Genomic DNA, 19,182 nt, shown 5'->3' on the forward strand with positions numbered 1-19,182 from the left:
CTCTGAGGGGATGAATAAAGTTGTGTCTCACTGTATCATCTGAGAGAATGATGGAGATTCTTCCTTGAATCATCCTTTTTTTTCCCCCCAAGAATTCCTCCTTTCCCCTGAGGAGACTAAAACAAAATTCATCCTCAGTACATACATTGTCCCTGAATGGCAGAACACGGTCAGTGTGAAACAGTATGTTACATGTGATATGTTATGTATGTCATTCTCATTCACACATTTTACAGAGGTGTGCATAACGTCACTTTTGACTTTTGCCATTTATGCTCGCACACTTGCACAGTGTGTACGATGGCGTACGAGCAAACAGAAGATGAAAAATCATTTTTCATTTCATTGTTGCTTCTAAACTATAGGTAATTTTAGCAGCAAAATAAATAAATAAATAAATAAAAATTCTCTGCTCAAATGAGTTCGCGCTCAGTTCTGTCTGCAGATTCATTTTGTTTTTTCTCTCTCCGTGCCGCTTTCAAAAACTCCCTTTATTCCCTCCTGCTCCATCTCTTTATTCAACTTTAAATGGATTTCATCTTTTCTTTCCACCACTATAATCATCCCAAAAAAAGCTTGCAACTTGTGAACTTGAGGAACACTAAATCCCCCCCCCCCCCCCCCCCCTCTCCCATCCCCTCACTCCCTCCCTCTCTCCTCCACACACATTTGCACACACACACAAACAGTGGCAGGGATCTTAGGCATTCACGGGCTGATGATTCCGATAATCCAAGTTCAAATACAATTCCTGGATCACAGGATTTAAATGACATTATATAGAAATTAGATTTCACATCTAGAGCAACTGAACCTCCCCCGATCCCATCTCTTTCTAATTACGCTACTTCTCCCCCCCCCCCCCCCCAACCCCCACCCCCCCTCCACGTTCCCCCCTTGAATCTGCACCACCAGACTCTTTCTTCCGCTCCCCTTTTTTTGTTCATTCTGCTTGAATACAGGCTGGGATATTCTTCAGTGGCACAATGCATCTATTACAATACAAAGTAACCCAGGAGCTGCTATATATTCCCAGTGATGGCTCTCTGGTGAATTGGCACCGTGTTTGATTCATGGTGGGCTGTAGTGTAACAGAAAAGCAGATGTGGGGGTGGGCAGGGGGGGGGGGGGAGGGGTATCCAGTCATCTACCTGTAACTGACACAGTGAATATTTACAGGAGGTTGCCTGGTTCAGGTGAACTCATTTAAAAACCAGCTTTGGGAAGTGGTTGAAACTAGAATCATAAAGGTGATATCAGACTGATGTGTAGATGATGATGAGGTCACCTGTCAAAGTTTACCAGTTTGTTCTATTTACATCTTCCTGCTTCCATTTAAATATGTTGGACCTGAATCAGTTTCTCTGTAATGTCTGTGATGTCACTCAAAAGTTTCTAAAGTAACTTTTTTTAAACCTTTATTTGGGTTTGAACTATTTTTTGCCAGCTTTAGCTTCTAAGGAGATGTTCATATGATGCAGGTCTACTGAATGAATGTTCAACCTGTGCTGGAGACTGTTTTTACTGTCAGCAAAGGCTCCTGTTTAAAGCGCCATACAAAGCCAAAGTGTTACTGGACCTTCTGAGTTCTGCTCTAGAAGTAAAAAAAAAAAAAAACTCATTTTAAATATTTTGGACATTTATAGTGTTGTAAAGAACTAACAATCCCAGCCCTGGAATACAGTCTCCATCAACAGTATGTCATGTTTTTCACTCCGTATGTTTAGATAAGGACCTTGAATGAATGCATCTCTGATCTGGTTTAACCCTGTTGTCCTTAAGGCCATAAAGGTATAACACAGATTTTGGTGATAGTTTATACTAGGGATGCTCGATATTGACTTTTCTGCAGATATCCGATATTGTCCAACTCTTAATTTCCGATACCGATATCACCCGATACCGATATATGCAGGCTTTTTACACCAAAAATATTAGTTAACAACACAACATATCTCCTATTGTTGAATTAACACATTATGCCTAATTTTATTGTGAGGCCCCACTGGATGCATACATATAAATGCAACATGGCTCTCCATATGTAAACACTGTCTGTGCAAAATAAGAGAACAACTTCAATTTAAGTTATGGAAAAAAGTGCCAATATGGAACAGCCATATTTATTATGCTGCTTTGCAGTCATTGCAAATTGCAAATTTACTATCCGTAGGACCCACTTGGAAATAGTTCCAAACCACAGACATAAGCCCCGTTTCTGGAGGCGGGACCTTTACAGGAACGTCCTCTCACTCGGTCCTCTCAGCTGTTGTGTCTCCAGCAGAGTAGGACCCAGATAGGACCCAGATAGGACCCACCGGACTGAGGCGACTCGTACCGTCAGCTCTATATACAATTAAAACATAATTATTATATATACGCAGAACTAAGTCCAATTCAAGGCAAGTGGTCACTGAAACTGGGCCGTGTAGAGTCTGCATTCAGCTTAAATTGAGAAGAAGGTTTGCTTGCACGAGTTGAGGTATTACATCTAGGCAGAAAGTCCTGGGCAAAGGTCAAGTCAAGTCAATTTTATTTGTATAATAATATAACAAAACACAAATTTGCCTCAAGGGACTCGCAAGGCAACATCCTCGGCCCTTGGACCTTTTGATTTGAGTAAGGAAAAACTCAGCTCAGAAAGCTCAGAAAGAGCTACAGAGGCTAGATCCCTCTTCCAGGAAAGACAGATATGAAATACATGTGTGTAGAGAAGGTGAGGTGGAGATGATGAGATGACTGTGATGTGACTTTGGGAAAAAATATGGAATAACACCAGCCTTATCCTTTAATGTCAGTACATCTCATGAAAAGATCAAAACCAACAATGTGTCTGTCTCTTAATACTTTCTGTCTCTACTTTTTCCCTTCCTTGTCTGTGGCTCTCATCCCCATGCCCGCTGTTTTCTACTGAAGATCTATAAAAATCACATACTTCATTTTTTAAAAGGTTCAGTCATTCCCTGTAGTTTTTTTTTTAACAAATATTACACAAACATGGGAAATATAGTGCATTTAATCGGGACTATTTTCAGACGGTGATTAATCCACATTTGGTGTTCTAGTGAGTATTTCTGGCAGCAGGACATTGTGTATAGGATTGACTCATAATAAACAGTGTGTGTGTTCATAGTAATGAAGGAACATGTCGCCATATGCAACAGTGTGGCTCATTGATGTGTTAGTATAGTATAGTACACAACAGTGGAGCTCTATGACACAGAGCAATAAGATATACCAGGCTTTGATACACATACAATACTTGTAACTAGGATTCATTCATTGTTGGTTTGAGCCAGTATCACAGCTGTCATTAGAGGAATTGCATATTGATTTGTGGTATTGCATGTTGAATGCTAGCTCATTAGCCACTGTGTTATTCCTTCCTGACCATATAAAATACTGAACCCTAACCTAACATTAAAGCCTCTATGCATATGGTATGGTATGCCACTATGCTCATTTACTGTCACCACTATGTCATTTACTATAATTGTCTTATTTTTGAAGCAATAACTTCAACCTTCAGAATATGATATGTGTGTGTGTGTGTGTGTGTGTGTGTGTGTGTGTGTGTGTGTGTGTGCGCGTGTGTGTGTGTGTGTGTGTGTGTGTGTGTGTGTGTGTGTGTGTTTTCCTAATAGTAAGTATCTGTGGTCACTCTGCTGTGGAGGGCTGCCAACTTAAAATATGTCATTATTCTGGGTTGCAGTGGAGAGTTCCACTGTCCAGTGATGCAGAATAAATTATAAAGTATGTAAATGGTAAGATTTAAAGAGGAATAACCCCCCCCCCAACCCCATCCCCCTCACCCACACACACACACACAAAATCAACCCCCTCAGCTCCTATCCCTCACTGGATATCAACAGCTATTGCCGTGTTCGTCATAAGAGGAGCGCGGGACTGTGCACTGTGTGTGACAAGGCAGAGATGGGCCCAGATAAAAGGATTCTGCCAAGTCCTGATTAGATCTGGTCCCATGTTTGTCTTCCAGTTTCAGGGATTACATGATTTATTAGAGTGTGTTGGGGCTGTGTGTTGCAGGGTGTTAACTCTCCCACCTACAACCCATTGGGGAGTGCATTCCAGCAAACTTCATGCAAATGAAGCCAACATCTCTCTCTCTCTCTCTCTCTCTCTCTCTCTCTCTCTCTCTCTCTCTCTCTCTCTCTCTCTCTCTCTCTCTCTCTCTCTCTCTCTCTCTCTCTCTCTCTCTCTCTCCGTGTCCCTGTAGCTTTTTAACTCTCTCCTCCCCAGCTGAAGCACCTCGGGTGACTTAGATAATTTTCTCCATTAATGAGCTCCATGATTGCAAATAAGCAACAGAGAAACAGCAGATCGATGAACTGCCAAGCGTGAGATTAATTTGTTTAATATGGGCCAATTTACTATATATTGTGAGATTTTGTGGAGGGTGGAGAGTGCCGCATGCTCTTCTAAAACACACTATTTTACCATGTCTGCATACACAGTCGACAATGAATCTGAGGTCAGTGTTGTATGTGCTCTGTCTGATTTCCAGTATTTATAGATTATAGATTTATTTAGAAAGGGGGAGATGCTCAGAGACACAGATCTGTATATATGTTAGTATAAACTAGAGCCCGGCTAGGTTTATGCAGTATTATCAGCTGATTTTACTTCATCACTGATATACTGGATTAGTAAATATATGTATGTATGTATGTATGTGTATCTTTAGAAAGAAACAATGCCTAGAAAATAAAAATTCAACTTCCAATAGTTTACAATAGTGACAAGGTATATTAGCTGAAAATGTATTCACAGTTCATAGGCTTGCTTTCACTACATATTTCATATAGTTACAATAGTAACAGTTTATAGTAGTTCCATGTGCTTTATGATTTTATAAGAATTAGTAGTTGTCACTGATATTTGATTTCAGGTTGAATGATTAAAATTTATTGTTCTTTTTTCTGTAGATGTAAAACACAGTAAAACATTTTATAACTAAATTTAAAGGAACTTATCTTGCTTGTTTAACATGCTTGTTTATGTTTTATGTGTAAAAAAAACAAACAAAAAAAACAATATAAGCTGTTTTACTGATAACAGATGTTTTTAAAACCTTAAAAAATCCAGTAATCCTGGCTCAAGGCAGGACAAACTTGCCAGGGGGCCCTGGGACCAAAATTAGCTCATGGGCCCTATTAACCCCCCATATCATTTTTTTTATAGAGGAATACTAACTGGCAACATATGTGCTATGTGATAATGCATTGATACAACACATATCCACAATATGAGCACAAAGCTGATATAATGACGGTCTAAACAGAGATCAGAGGTTGAAGCAGGACCCACATCCTTATGTCTGTTTATAAATCCAGCCTGGTTGAAACTATTCCTGTTAAACATTTAGTCACAGCTAAAACTGGCACACAGCTGCAGTTAATACTGGCATTATGTTAGAATTAGTGAAAACAAAGGCTGGACTTATAGATATTATATCAGATATGAACCAATGTCATTAAATATCAGTAAGATGTAACTGACTTTATTGCAGCATAGTTTGAATCACAGTTCATACATTTTCAGTTTATGTTTGCCATGTGTACTATTTGTTATTTATCATTTATTTAATCTGTCATCCTAGATTTACATGTCAGCCTGACACATGGGGGTCATGTGGATTTTGAGAGCTATAAATGGGTTCACATGAGAAACCCTATTATACACGCTGTTTCAGAGTCCTTCCCATGCTAAAAATAATCATAGAAATAATATGACTTTAATGAAGAGCTGGAACAAGCACATACTGACATGACATGACATGATATGATATGATATGATATGATATGATATGATATGATATGATATGATATGATATGATATGATATGATATGATATGATATGATATGATAGTGTGCATGTTTACCACATAGAGGATTAAATTGAGCCTACAGTACATGGCCACCTCTGTGGTCTGCAGTCCTCCTCCACCTCCTCCTCCCTCGAGGGCTCAGCTGGACGTCCTAGGCGGGGGTCAAGGTGGGTGCTGTTCTCTGAAAACCGCTGCTGACCATCAGTCTGCCAAGCCGGCTAATTTACAACCCGCCCTCCTCCAACCCTGCGACATCCAACCTCCGACAAACCCCCCCCCCCCCCCCCCCCCCAACCCCATCACCAACACTCTTCCTCTGTGCACACACTCTCTCTTTTTTTTCCCTCTCAGCTCCTCTCTCTATTTATCTCTATCTCTCTCTCTTCCTCTCTTGCTGGGTGTGAAGATGCCAGCAGCACGCTCCAGCGGAGACAAATCAGACCTTCCCGGCCGTGTCATCGTAAAACATCCCCCAGGAAGGTTGCGACCTCCTCACCCTTTCAACTCATCTGCAGGCATAGCAAGTCATGAGAGGAGGAGGGCTCTCCATGCAGCGGCATAACTACCTCATTCACATTAGAAGAGGAGAAGAATCAGGGAGTGATATGAAGAGAGAGTTTAGTGGAAAACATGCACACGGATGGAAAGATGACTAAATACTCTCCAGTGAATTCAATGCACTGTAGCAAATGAATGCTAATAAATCCAAGTTGACTGTCAGCAGTCACCTTGGTTCTGTAGGATCACACTTCTCCTCAAACATGAGACATTAAAGGACCACCTCAGACCCGAGAGCTCAGTTGACATTAGAATATATCCCATCTCCTTAAAATTACATTCATATACAATTATGACCTCCTCCAGCTTTACCTCTCAGAGACCACCAGTCAGTCTTCTAAGGAAAACAGAGTCTCTAACCAAGTGTGTTACCACAGGCTCTGGTATCAAAGTCCTGTGCTTTGTACTGACAACCATCCACAACGACCTCCTCCCCATGACATCTGTGCTGCACACCGACGTCCAACCCTGTCACCTAAAGATACATTTATATAAGATAAGTTGCTGGCGAGTCTGGCAAGTTGCAAAAACGTTGATACTGACCTGTACAATGTTTTAGTGACAACATATTTCTTTAATTTTTTTTCTACCAAAATATCCAATTTCTCAATACAATATCTGCTGGTAGTTCAACATCAGGAGCACCTGGTAACTGTTTAACAGGCAGGAGTGGAAAATGAGATTTAAAAAAAAAAAAATTTTAGGTTACTAGTTATCTCATTTGCACCTAAACTAAAACATTTCCATTAATACATATTAAAATATTTTTCATACATTTGGTTTTTATGAGTTGTATCTCCACCAGGATACGTTAAGTTCATGTAAGTTAAGGTATTAAAAATGGTCATAATGATAAACAACTGAATGTTTTATTTGATAAAGAGAAGTGATACATTTTTGCTTTTCCCTTGTCATTATTATCACACATAGTAGTTTCTAAACTGATTTTTATTATTTTTATCAAAGTACTACAGACCTACCACAAGCTTCACTTCTACCAATCCAGTTCTACCAATTCAAGGCACATACAATAGCACAACCACCTTAACCAACAGGGTGTTAAATAATCTGTATCTCCTGGTGCACGTTGGCTGTTTAAGGGTTAACATTTATAGTAAAATGTTACTATATATGTAACTGGAACCATCTTTCAACTTTCCTTAATTAAAGTGCTGTTGTTGCCTAAAGTGATGCACCATGCTATGTTTTATACCACCTCCCTCCAACTTCAGTGCAGTACATGTGCATTGAATGTGAACATCATCCAGGAGGCAATTATATTCATTGGGAAAATAATTATAATAAGTATATAAATGTCAATTCTAGGTGACAGTGTTGGGAAGTCACATTTTCTCAATTGGGGAAAAGCAACGAGGACATTTCCTCCACAACGTATCAAGAGAAATCTTTGCACTTATGAAGAGGTAATCCCTGAGTTCTTTGTTTCGTAGTTTGTCACCAGTTTTGATGCCTAGCATTGTTTTCTGAGGTTTTTTTTCAATTTTGTTCCCATCTCTCGGTGCAAACGACTCAGTCTTGGTTTTGCACTTTGCTTCACAACAATCGCTTTTCAAACTCTCCTTTAATGCTCGCTTTGGTTGTACACAGCATCACTTTTCACTCCTGGAAAGATCACCTCTCTACAAACTCATATACTCACTCACACACACACACACACACGCACATTCAAGCTCATGCAGCGTCAGACTCCCTGTTGCTCTAACCTGATGGAGCCATCAGCCAGAAGCCAGACAGGGAGCAGTTGTTCTCATGGTCTCATCCCCGCTGCAGAGCCTTGACACAGGGAGAGACAAACAATTTGGCCTCCCTCCCACAGTCACAGCTCTGGGAGCCAGCAGGGGAGGCAGCTTGGGTTTGGTGTGTGTGTGTGTGTGTGTGTGTGTGTGTGTGTGTGTGTGTGTGTGTGTGTGTGTGTGTGTGTGTGTGTGTGTGTGTATGTGTGTATGTGGGTGTGTATGTGACAGACAGAGAGAGAGACAGAGAGAGAGAGAGAGAGAGAGAGAGAGAGAGAGAGAGAGAGAGAGAGAGAGAGACAGAGAGAGAGAGAGAGAGAGAGAGAGAGAGAGAGGTCACTTGGTGTAGGTGTCTTTCAGTCAGTGAAAAAGAAAAGACAAAGTAACATTTGTGAGAGTGAGTGTGTGTTCCAACATGGAAAATGTCAGATACAAGCATAGGGGATCTATTTGCAGCCAAATAGTCTGTTCCATGAATTTTAAGGTGGTTTGCTTTCAACAAGTGGGATATGTATTTCCACTGTATTCTTTGCATATAGACAGCCTCTTTTTGTTGTCCTTCACAGGAGCAGAGGTTGTGCACATGCAGGCAGTCAGGCTTGTTTGGCCAGCTTTGAATATTACCACAGGCACAGTAAGACTGGGAGGCTTTTGACACGGGGGCTAGGACAAAGGGAAATGGGGTCGTGCGGTGAAATGGTTAATGTGAATCTTAATAGAGGCGGCAATGTCATTATCTCCAAATCCGCTGAGCCCTCTCGACCGGGGGGTCGCGGCGTCGACGGGCACTTTACATCCCGAGCGTGTCGGGCCGAGAGACCGGGGGCATGACTGCCAATCCCATCCGGAGGATTTGTGTCCTCCTCCACCAAATTCGGTAAGTGCATGCAGGCTCATAAAGGTGTTGAGAATTGAGGAATTTGTCTGGGAGACATGGCCAAAGTCAACGAGCTAGTTTTGCCTTTCAGCCGCAGGAAGAGGACAAGAGGTCGAGGCCTCTCGAGGCTCCTGAATCCTACAGCTCCGTCCACTGAAAACAGGCTTTGAGGAAAAGAAAGGCTGCCTGCTTTTAAATGAGATGAACGCTGTCAGATTTACACACTACCATGGTTTCAACCAACCCCTGATAATCCCCTCCCAGAAATAAATTGTCCCATTAAAATGAAATGTTGCCCATATAGGCTTAATAAATTGAAAACGCTTGTTTGAATCCTCGGTAATTTGGACGGAATCCCAAGCATGTAGCAAAGGCTCCAGCAAAATAAGATTATTTGCTGTGTATTATAATGTATGCAGCAGTTTTTATGCGCCCAAACAGTGTCAGTGAACCCCCTGATGAAATGTGTGCTTATTTATATGCAGTTATTCAGGTATGCAGTAAATTCCAATTACTTCTTAAGATTTCTATTTAGCATGAGGGGGAAATATGACAGGGAAGCTCTGTGTTTTGAGCAGCATTGTAAATCTCGTTAACTCTTTGCAGCATATAGCGAGAAATCTGCATTCATGTCAGAGAGGGAGCAGTGCATAAGATTTTAACAACTAGCTAATAGTCGTGTGTGAGGGTGTGTTGGAAGGGTCTGAAGAAGGGGGGCGGGGGGTGGGGGGGTGGTTTGCTAATGTGAAGATTTCCTATAGATTTGTTTGTTTGATGCTGCTTAAATTTTGAACCGCTGCTAAATTGGGAATAAAAAATGTCATGCAGATGTACTCGTGTTGGCACAAAAAAAACCTCTGAAACCGCATTAAAACCGTCGTGGGACACTAAAAGTCTCCTTTAAGACAGTTTAAAGCACTATGAACTCCACATTAATTTACTAAAAGGACATTATGGGATACATTTGACCTTTAAATTACAAATCTATTTGTGAAAATATTTTTGAAAAAAACGAATAGATGAGTGTCCTCCTGTGTAGCGGTGGTCAGGGGTGAATATATAGACAGCCTTTGGCATAAAACAAACTACTTGGCCGCTTAATTAGATTTTAGCTGTACTTAAAGAGAACATTAGAGGGATACTCCAGTGATTGAGTATAACCCTTCCATTAAGTTGGTAGAAAGATTTTTGAATAATGGTCAATGGTCAGTGCAGCAGTGTCTGAGATATCCTGACTTTTACGGGTCAAGCTCCAAAATCACTGCACTACATTTCCCAGAATGCAAATCAGTTGCACTTTTTTTTAAAGCTCACATCTAGACTCCACACCACCAGTTCATAAGGCAGATTATATCTACTAAGAATTTGTTAAAGCCTTGAAATTAAGAGAACTCTAATGACATTCAGCTTCTTCTGGAGCTTTCAACCACGATTTGGAGATGACAACATGACTTTGAGTCTGTTTTAATTATCCATTAAGACTCAATTCACAGCTAAGTGGACTTTGAGTTAATGTATTGGCCAAATAAAGATGAATTTAGTTCTTTTTGTAATTGTTAAGTTGGTTTATGTATGCATATTTGTTTACTTGATATTTTGATTGATATTGGAGTTTTTGTGGATGTGGATTACCTGACTTTAAATGCCTCACATGCTGATTATATGGCATATCTTTTCAGTGTATGTTTATGCCGTCACATCTTCCAATGTGACTTAATATGAATAATAAAAAAGATATAAAAATAATATAAAAGGGGTGGGTTAATGGGTGTGTGTGTTGGGGGGCGGTGTCTCTACAAAGGGCCCCATAAAGTCTGAGACCGGCCCTGTATTTTAACAAAAGGTCAGTACCAGCAAACTGTGTTGTCTGCTTGTTTTTTATTGTGTGTTTATGTGTTATGAGGCAGATCTTTTTTTCTAGGTTTCCAGTTAATGATGATACCATAAATCTTAGTAGGTTATTGTCACTGGTTGAAAGCTCCAGAAAAAGCTAATAACGGAATCTGGAGTTTGTCAAACTGGGTTAACTGAATTGTAAAGACAGTTTGTTCATTTGTATACTGGAAAATTCATTTTATGACTGTTACTAGATTTCATTTTTAATGTTCTCTTTCTTTTCTGGAGGTCGACTTGTTTAAATATCTCATGTACTGGTATTCTTGTGTAACCTTTCAGTTCAGCACATTCCTGCTGTCGCTTATTTTTTACCTCCTAGAATGACTCATAATAATGAGAAAAATTGAAATAAAATAAAAAAAACTCTGGGATGGATGGGTGGGTGGTTGGGGGTCTATAAAGACTGGGACCAACCCTGGATTTTAAATAAAAAAAAGGCCAACACTCTAAAAGTCATGTATTAGTCTAACTGAGGTGTATGTTTGACTGTGTGCTTGTGTGTTCAACTGTGTTATGAGCAATAGTTGGAGTGGGGGGCGGATACTTCTATCCCCCCTCCCACCCCCTACCCCCAGTGCTCAGTCCCCCGTGTTGGGCCCCCAGGGGCCCTAAATCCCCGCCGCTCTTCCCTGCAGCCCCCCTCTGACGTGCAGCATGCCAAGGCGAGCAGCGCTTTGCCTATGCATTAACCATCCATTTCCCCCGGCTGACACCTCTCTAACATAAAACCGTAAGGCAGAGGTAAAATATCTCTCTCCTGGCGAAAATAAAGCTTTGTCTGCCTGCTGATCTATTGGATATAAAAATAAAGCCGCGGCTTTGATGCGGGCTTTACGTTATGCGCGCCTTTGCTTTTTGCGCACACAAAAGCCCAATGAAGATGGATGGTGCGGGATTGGCCGCGGTGCAGCACAGCAGCATCACTCACTCCACTTCTTCTTCTTCTTCTTCTTCTCCTCCTCCTCCTCCTCCTCTGCTTCCTTCTCTCAGATATTTTTATTTTTTACTCATGCACGTCGTTGAGGACTGGGCTGTTTGTTATTGATCAGTAAATGTCGATAATTACGCAGGGATTTCAAACCTAATCGGCTTTGGAAAAGTTGTGCGCTCCTGTTCACATTACAGAATCAGAGGCTTCTTCAATCATGTTTGATTGCAGTGAGAAAATGTTCAGATATATGCAGACATGTGTGATTTCACAGCATTTACTGTAGAGGCCTACAGGTCGGTGGATGGGGGAGTGTAATACAAAATCGCTATTTTCCTCTTATTTTGCTGTTATTGTGCATCTAATACTTTCTATCACGTGACATGAGAAGGTGAGAAGATACAGGTAGACCACAGGCTCTTTACTTCTTTAAAAGTACAATGCAATATTTGAATAAAATAGTCCAAATTTAAACATCTAATATCAAAATCATTTTTAAACAGGCTGTCATCATTGGATCCTCTGATTGTCTTTGTTTTTACTCTTTTTTTCTAACAAGATAAATTGAATAAAATTAATTAACTAAAGAGCATAAATCATTTGAGGACCTTCAGTTCTTCTTCAGCACTTGATTGAAACAAAAAGCTTCAGGAAATAACAGGATTTTGAAATTTAGCACCATTGGATCACATTTTATGAATCACTCTTTATTGTATGTGTTCTGTCTGTCTGTGACTGTTCTTGTTTTATTTAGGAACTACAATTGTTTTTATGTATGTATCATTTAGGTTTTGCTGCTTTATTACCTTTAAAGACAATTAGGTTTAAAGAACTCTTCAACATGATTTTCCACAGGGCCTGTATAGTGTTTCATAACCGTTTCATAAAGCAGTATATGAAGTCATTTAAAATTATGTTTCTTTAGTTTGATTTAACACAATAAGATTAAAAAAATGGATGCAGTTTCTAAATAAACATACGAGATTATTTTCACCAAAAAAAAAAATAAAAGTCTCACTATGAATTTTTTAAAAAGTGTGTGTGTGTGTGTGTGTGTGTGTGTGTGTGTGTGTGTGTGTGTGTGTGTGTGTGTGTGTGTGTGTGTGTGTGTGTGTGTGTGTGTGTGTGTGTGCATAGGCCATACAGGCCAGTCTGCTCTGCTGTATATTTTAATGCAGGTATCAGCAGCGGCCAGCTCTCCATCGCTCCATGCTTGCGGGCTTTTATTTCAGAGCGCAGAAATCCGCTGCGGTCGCTGCAGCAGCAGCAGCAGCAGCAGCAGAAGCAGAAGCAGCTATCTGCCGCTCTGCAGCCATGCAGCCCGTCCCCTGAGCATTGGCCAGCGGGCGATAATATCTCAAAGGGAGTGGTTATCGCCACACATTATATTATAATCATTAGTGATCCTAGCCCTTTCACCCCCGACTGCAGAATAAGCGCCGAGTACCATTAATCTAAACTAAGGGAATTGCTTTAGAGGCTGCTTCCCAAGCGCCTTTATGTATGTTCATTTCTCTGTTTGGAGCATTTTCATGTGAGAAAAGCTTTCTCTTTCTTTCTTTCTTTCTTTCTTTCTTTCTTTCTTTTTTAAAAATCTTTTCTTTAGTTTTGATTCACAGTGAAGGTGCACGTCTCCTTTGAGGAATCCCACATGGATCAGTCAATAGTCTCTCAAGCTGATCTGATGGAGATGGTGTAGTTGTTGACATTTGTGCTATTGATTTAACTGTGCAAAGCTATATTCTGCATTTGTATAAATATAATTAGGTGCATTAATAGGTTTATATGTGTATTCATTTGCTTAGCTGAGGACATTTTTTTCAACATTAAAATATTGCCAGTTTTAAAGTGTCCATATAGGCAGCATTAGTAGAAGAATATTTCCTGTCAGGCTTCATGTAAAAACTCTCATTTTTCAATGAGGACATAAAAACTGATACATATATATGTATATATAAATATTAACTATAATAAAGGCAGTATATGATAGGCTAAGCTCTCTCTTTACCCGGATTGAATTCGCCCCCTAGAGGAGTGGCAGGGACCCTGGGACTATGGTGGAGGCTGCGGTGTTGTGGTGATGCTGATGATGGTGACTTCGGAGTCTCGTGCAGGCTGACTGTTTTGTACCCACGAGCCCCCTCCCAATTCACTAAATCATATGATCTCCTTGAGAAAACACAGACAGTGAAGACAGGGTTGGTTGTATAGCTGTGGATGGTTCGTGGAGGTCGGGGATCATGGCAGTCTCTGAATATCGGCTATTGTGCGTGTGTGTGTGTGTGTGTGTGTGTGTGTGTGTGTGTGTGTGTGTGTGTGCGCACGCGTGCGTGTGTGTGTGTGTGTGGGGTTGACTGACTGAGAAGGGACAGCTGTAGGGAGATGATCTATAAATCCCATTGGATTTCTCTCAGCGCAGGCCGGGGCCGGAGTTGGAAAGTCTGGAAAATGTTTGCGTAGAGTTGCTGTTGGCTCAATAATCCACGTTGAGTTCACATCGGCAACATCGGCATATGTTTGGCTGCTGATCCACATGAAGAGGAGGAGGAGGAGGAGGAGGAAGAGGAGGGAGGGAGGGAGAGGAGGACACAGCTCAGCCAGTCGATTGTTGGGACTCTGCGTGCTTTTGCGTTGGCTGCTGCAGCCTCCCCAATCATGTGGTTTATACCATTACAGACTAAAAAAAAAAAAAAAAAATCTGTCAGCCATGCAGGGCCTTTTCTGCTGCGTGAGCACCGCGCGCCGAGATGGGTGAACGGACAGAGGGATGGATAGTAGAAAAAGGGAGGGAGGGTCGGATTTCGGTTCTGTGAGTGCGTGATAATGCGGGGAAGAATGATTGACAGACTGGGCAGGGCAGGGAGAGGGCAGGGCACCGCAACCCCCTCCACCTCCAACACCCACTCCTCTGCAAACACACACTCACTTTATGGATATGACAGGAAAGTTTGCGTGAAAATGTGCTTTGTGCATTCTATGCTGGTTGAGCAAAGTAGAGAAGAGCTATTATATCATGAATGTGGATGGTCAGAGCTGTTTACTCATTGTTCAGTTTTCTGTGAGTTATATAAAATAAGATTATTTTTAGCTCATTTTAAAACTTTCAAATAACTCAAATACATTCTGTTGTGTGTGTCGTTATTGGCAAAAATGACGCAAAAACGTTTTTCGTTTTAACAAATATATCCGTGTAATTTTAAGCATTTTTATTCATTTGATACGTTGATATGTTTGTCTTAAGCAACTTAAAATAAGTGCAACAGACAAAAATGTCAGAAAAATTATTTCTGTCTGATTTTTCATTTCGGTTTATAATTTCCTCTTTTTTTCCAAATATGCGCATTTAGCAACAACTGCGCCTTCAAACGGTTTTTCTCATTCCACGTCGTGAAGTTTCTCCAAGTAGGAATACAGATGGAAAAAATATTTTAAAAATGATATGAACTGAGCCAGTTTGACAGAAATGAGGCTGTTTATGTTTTTTAAATAATCGCATTCATAAACCGGAGATGAACAATGCGCCTTATTATGAATTATGAATGACAGCGCCTGTTTGTAATATTCCTTTGTAAAAAAAAAAAATAAAAATAAAAAAGAGGGGGGAAAAAACCTGCAGAGAGGCTGAAACAGCCTGAGCATAGCAGTGGACCGGTACCCCCCGCCCCCCATCCTCCTCTTCCTCCTCCCCCCCTGTACACTCAGTTGATCAAAGCTCCAGTCGGGGGTGATATTTCTCTCTGTATTACCGGAGTCACGGTGTGTCCCCCCGGCAGCCGGCCCGGTCTCTCTAGCCGGGGTTTAAGGTCACACAGCTCCGGCTTTCACAGCCTGGCCACCACGGGGGGAGGAGGGAAAAAAACTATATGAAGAAGAAATTGCTTTAAATATCGCTCTCTCACATATTTTTTAACCCCCCCCCCTCCCAACACAGCTAATCACCTGCCTGATTCAGCAGTGAGTCTGTATTCCAAAAGTCTTCTTCCTCTAGCCATGCCCCCCATACATTGTTGTGGTGACATTGTGTCTCTAAAACTGAGCCTGGAGGAGAAGGGGGAGACAAATAAACGTGTCATGATTAGAATTAATGATTGCATGCATCCTCACAGCCTCATCCATTATCTCAGATTAATTATCTCGCAGTGTACCAGTTCACTTGTCTGCACTTCATAAACCCCAAATCTCCTGGGCTGCTTTACAACACTATGGCTCTGATACAAGAATATCCCCATGTCTTTACTGTACTGCAGGGCCTGTGCTGTCCACATCATCACTTTGGAGGAAATAAAGGAAATGCGTGGAATTAGAAGAAGTTGATAAAAAGAAGTCGTTTTATAGTGGGAACCAATAAGAGATCAATCAAATACTAAAGTGGATTTTGGCCATTTAGATTTTTCATTTTCAGATTCAGTTCTCACTTAGATTTTTATTGTTTTAACAGGCCTGCTGAAAGGCCTTGTGGAGTCATATCTACCTCCAATCATTCTCAGATTACAGCTGGATAAAATGAGTAGTAGGGAAAAAAGAAGTTTTGTTTTCTTCAACTTGAGCAAAGACGTCGCAGCACAAATTCCAATTTACAACTTGAGCCTGCATCAGAATGAAAATACGAGTGAGAATAAAAATCTATTGCTAGTAAGGGATTACAGTGGTAAGGTTAAAATCATTTTTTTGCATTTAATAGTGTCTCTGCCTGGAGGGGAGTTGAGATATTTTTAAGCCTATAGCCTATATTTTGATTTCCTTCTATTCGTGGATTAATCTTCCTCCGTGAGCTGGCTTTTTCCCCTCTCTGGTTTAAATCAGGCAGAGATTATCCCCACTGACAGACTATCAAGGCATCTTCTACACATGGAAATAACAACAACTTTTGTTGTTTACATGCTGCATTTACAAGTTAGTGTGGTGGCGGGGAGCGTGAGGCCTGCAGACTGTGGGATTTCTGGGCTTATTTTCAGGCTTTTTCTTCACATTTCCTCGCAGGGGAAAATAAGAGAACAGTGATTGTTTTGTATCCAAAAGAAACGTGATATTTCCATTTGTGATTACCAGTCTATACAGGATGGACCGCCCAGTTGTCATGGAGCTCAATGACCCTTCTCTCCCTGACTCTCTGATGGAAACATAACCAGATGGTCAGCAGAACGCGTTCAGACGCATCTTCCACAAAACAGAAAAGTGGGTAAAACGGGAGGAAAAAAAATAATAAAAGAGGACTAAATCAGAGCAGGGCTGAGGAGGTGGTATAAGGCGAAAACTAAACAGAGACTTGTATGTTTTTAAGCCTTATCTCTCTTTTTTTCTTCAAGCCAGGAACACATGTCCTGTTGAAGGGGCGCTCCCCAGACGCCAGGAGGCAGCTGGACTGGGACTGGCGGGCGTTTTGCATGAGAAGCAGCACATATGCAAGAGATGCTGGCGGGCTACTGTTAGAGAATAAATATACCTCTCTGGGTCGCTTTTTCCCCAGCTTTAAAGTGCATTAAGTGCGCAGCTTTTTGCGCAAACACGCACTCCATTTTGTATCTAATTACACACAAAAACAGGCCACAATAGAGCAATTTATGTAAATAAATCATGTTAAGATGAATTACTCTAAAAGCTGGCAAAAAGTTTTGGATAGTTGGTGGAACGAAACGAATTTGTTCCACCAGCATGTCAACTTTTTTTTCTATCTATTTTCATTGAGCAAAAGAAATAAAAAAGAGACTCGGGGCCTGTAATTCATCTAAAAAGCTTCACCACAAAAGACTTGACTGATCTCTTTGAAGGGAAATGACTAATAATCCAGCGGGCTGTTAGGCTCATGGTGTTATTTACTTAAGGTGGACTTGAAGTGGATTGGACCTCCCCTAATGAATCGTCCGAGGTGTCTGGGCCGCAAGCTCCTGACTGGCTGAGCTGTGCGAGCTGTCAACTTTAGAGCCTTTCTGTCTTTCACTTCCACGCTGCCTCTCACTCACACCAAAGACAAAACTACTAATGTGTGCTGCTGCCGAGGCTCGAGGAGACATTATCAAAGTAAATAAGCACGCGACACTCTGTGGCGTTTCACTGGACGCGGAGAAAAAGGACAACTACCGGTAACATCATCTCCTAGAACACTCATCACAGTTTTGCAGCTACCTGCTGTGAAATCAGAGATTTAGCTCTATGGGTGATGTGAAGTTCAAAGCAGATATGTGCTATTCCATATTTTTACCTTACCTTAATTAGTTTATTCATTATAAAAGACTTTCAATATTCTCTAATTGATCAACAAACATGAGCGACTTGTGCGTACATTTCTGGCGCAAACTAACTTTAAATTCAGTCTACACAGGACGCACGCCATGCAATATGCGCCTCTAGCTTATTATCCTGGAGACGCCACTGTATCTACCTGCTCAGATTCCTCCTTCATGTTCCCCTCATGCCCAGAAGACAATTTGCTCAGCAGCTGAAAAGTGGCGTCTCTCCCTCCGCGCTGCTCGCCCTCCGCCGCGGCTGCTTCCTCCAAACACATTCACTAACATATGACAGTTTGCAGGGAAATTCTTGACAATTGGTGTCTTGAGTGTGTGGCATAAATAGCAGGCAGAGCCCTCGCTGGGTTATGATGGGGCGGCTTGATGGTTGCTGGCATGGTGCGCCGCTGATTGGTCCGGCCACGGCCTGACGTCAGGAGGCTGGGAATAAGGCTGGGCTGGAGCTTTACGAGCAAGACAGTGTACTGGAGACCCAGCGCATCCCAGCATACATACGGTACTGGAGACTGAGGGCATCCCAGCATACATACAGACTACTATCGGAGCCGCCAGCGCATCCCAGCATCACTCCTCCACCGCAAGCTAAACATCCAGGATCAGAGAGAGCGAGAGGGGAGAACAGCTCTTCTTCTTTTTAAAAAAACAAACAAATCTTTTGGGTGTGTGATTTTGTTTCTCGCCGGGTTTTGAACAGTGGATACGCTGCCATGTCAGAGTGCACTGAATTATTTATAGGCGTGCATGTCTTGTTGTGTGACAGCTCTGCCCTAAAACCATTTTATTAGACGCCTCTTCCAGCACTGACTGGCACACGACACTCCTCTCGGCCGATGCGTCACTTCCAAGAGCGCCGGGACAACCAAACTGGCTCCGGTCTTCTCTCCTGAGCCGATCTGCAGCTCCTGTGTTGAAATCTACATTTTTTTGGGGTCGTGTTTTTTGTCCCGGATCCAATAAAGGACTGATTTTTTTTTTGTTGGCTTTTCCACCGCTGACAGAGGACGCAGTTCCCCATTCCCTTCCTGTCTTGTTTTTTGGACGCTGAGCCGTTTTACGCATGCAGGGAGAAATCTGTG

The sequence above is a fragment of the Scomber scombrus genome, chromosome 5 (genome assembly GCF_963691925.1).
Source record: "Scomber scombrus chromosome 5, fScoSco1.1, whole genome shotgun sequence".
NCBI lineage: Eukaryota > Metazoa > Chordata > Actinopteri > Scombriformes > Scombridae > Scomber > Scomber scombrus.